Source organism: Benincasa hispida, chromosome 10, assembly GCF_009727055.1.
Source record: "Benincasa hispida cultivar B227 chromosome 10, ASM972705v1, whole genome shotgun sequence".
NCBI classification, from domain to species: Eukaryota; Viridiplantae; Streptophyta; class Magnoliopsida; order Cucurbitales; family Cucurbitaceae; genus Benincasa; species Benincasa hispida.
Genome location: NC_052358.1, coordinates 30,549,771 through 30,552,566, shown reverse-complemented (window position 1 = coordinate 30,552,566; position 2,796 = coordinate 30,549,771). Strand labels below are relative to the sequence as shown.

At 42.8% G+C, this 2,796-nt stretch overlaps 1 pseudogene; it reads left to right on the top strand.

The window, feature by feature from the left end:
* The first annotated feature begins 783 nt into the window (after positions 1–783).
* On the top strand, positions 784–2,210 carry LOC120089024 (annotated as a pseudogene).
* The last annotated feature ends 586 nt before the right edge of the window (positions 2,211–2,796 follow it).

Genomic DNA, 2,796 nt, shown 5'->3' with positions numbered 1-2,796 from the left:
CCATCTTGTGTAATGAGTTCCCAGCTCCCACATCTCTACATGAATGGTCAGGATCTACCATCTGTAGTAGTTTACAACACTTGAAAACCTCTACAAAGCGGGTCGTATCTGTAGTGTCACCAGGATCAGGTATCCCACCTTAATCGTTATACTACAGACCTATTTAGGTTATCACTTAAGTCATGATCCACTTGTATATCAATTATCACATATATATGCTTAAGTTTACATAAGATAACCATGGAGCTTTGTTTATTGGATATGAGTAAATGCGAGAATGAAATAACAATTATTATATTCATCAAACAATGTGTATTATTACAAACAACGAGACTCCAGGAGAATTAGGACATCAATCTCATGCGTTGTCTGAAGTTCGGGCGGCGGTGATTTGGATTGTTTTAGAGGGGGGAGGAGTTTCTGTTAAGGAGGAAGGGGAGACTTTTCTTTGTGAAGATGAAGAGGAGGATGGGCTTTGACGTCGGGTTGGGAACTTCTACTCCCACCTTTCACTATCCTTCCTCTTTTCAACACCGGGGGGGGGGGGGGTGGGCGGTCGGGATCGACATGGCGCCGAAGGGTGAGGGTGGAGCGGTGGCGGTGTTGAGCGACGCAGCGTGTGCACGCCACGGCGCTCGGCCAGTGTGGCGAACGGCTCCGCTCGGTGTGTAGAGGAATGAAGTGGTCCGCGAGAAAGTACGGTAACCAGTAATCGTCTAGGCTATCTCACGCTTCCTGCGTTTCTAATTAATGTGTACTGTAGGAAGCGAATCCAGTGCGCCAATGGGGGCAGAAGTCCGCAGCAGGGCGCGGACGGTCACGACGGTTGGGCGGAAAAGGGGATCACTTCTAGGGTCTGCGAAGGTAGTGATGTGGCGGAATGCAGCTGTCTTGAGATTGTTTAGTTGATCGCTTGAGCTTTACCGCCTCCGGTTGGAGTGCTGAATGAGGAAAAAATCTTCAAAAAATTGTATTGGTGATAATGCCCTTAATGGGTTTCTCTGACTCATTTGCCATCTCGGGAATGGCTTTTAAACACAGCACCATCGTTGTTGAAGGAAAAAAGATCAATCTCTTCAAATTCTGATGCATGTTTCATATGTAGGTGACCATAATGTTGAGGTTGATGCCCTAAAGTCTCGTGTCCTGTAGTTTGTAAACAGTTTGTATGAACGCTTGTGTTGTATAATATGTGATATTTATTTCACATCTTGTATTTTGCTCAGTTACTTGTTTTATTTGCTTTACCACAAACCAATAAACATAAAATCCCTGGTTATCTGTATGTGACTCAAGCATGTATGTGGTGACATATAAGTGGATCATGTCTTGAGTGATAACCAAAATGGTCTGTAGTATATGGATATAGGAGGGAAACCATATCCTTGTAATGCTACGGATACGACACACTTTGTGGAATGGTCACAAGTGTTGTGACTTGTCACAGATGGTCTGATCCTGATCATTCGTGTTGGGGACATGTGAATGGAAATGTCGTATACAAAGAGTTTGTATAAGACCTGACCACGAAGGGTTAACATCTCGTTATATAACACCGTTCATGACAGAGACTTCACTTCACTAGGATGACCATAGGTAACATGATGTTGTGCGGTGGAATGCCACTGCAAAATGATATGTGATATGTGATATCTTAATCACGCTACCAGATAATATATGCGATACTACAAAATTCACTGTAGACAGAAGATTAGGGCTCGTATGTAGACAGCCCAGAGCAGACAGAAGAGCTATGCCGATGTAAGACGTAAGGACCTGGAATTTAAGACTGGTGTGAAAGTGTTCTTAAAGGTGGCACCCATGAAGGGTATTCTGAGGTTTGGCAGGAAAGGAAAGTTGAGTCTGAGATTCATTGGACCTTTCGAAGTCCTGGAACGAGTTGGCCCTGTAGCTTACCGTTTGGCCTTGCCTCAGCATTGTCTTCGGTTCATAATGTCTTCCATGTTTTGATGCTAAGGAAGTATGTGGTAGACACATCCCATGTAGTTGACTACGAGCCCTTACAGTTGAATGATAACTTGAGCTACGAGGAGAAGCCCATAGAGATTCTTGCCAGAAAAGTAAAGACATTGCACCGTCGGGAAATTGCTTTTGTGAAAGTTCTATGGCAGAACCACCAGTTCAGGGAAGCCACCTGGGAGCGAGAGGATGAGATGAAGGCCTAGTACCCGGAGCTATTTCAAGGATGAACTTTCGAGGACGAAAGTTCTTTGAGGGGGGAAGAATGTAACATCTCACACTTATTTATTTATTTATTTATTTATTAATAATGTAAAACTTTTCCCTTTTCAGTAATTGTCCTTAGTTGAAGGACATGTTTGGAATTCCGAATTTAAAGTATAAATGCGAGGATTTAAGTGTTGTCGTGGAATTTATTCAAATTTTTTTTCAATTTGGAAAAAAAAGATTATGGCAGGAATTAATTATTTTTGGAAAAAGGAAAGGAATTAAATAGTATAAAGTGGGTTAAGGAAAAAAATCTAATTAAAGTTATACTATTTTCCTTCCTTTATTATTATTATTGTTGTTGTTGTTGTTGTTATATTATTTTATTACTTTTTTATAAAAGACCCCCCCCCCACCTTCTCCCTCACCATGCGAGCCTCGCCCTCCACAAAAATCTTTTCTTCCTTTTCGTCGATTGGGTCCGCCGCAAGCCGTTCACGCCTCCAGTCAGACGTTGCTACTCCACTCTCCATCACCCAGTTGTGTCGAGCCTGAGAAGCCAGCCACGCGACTTTACCTGTCTACCAGATCTGATGCTCGCAGTTCAGA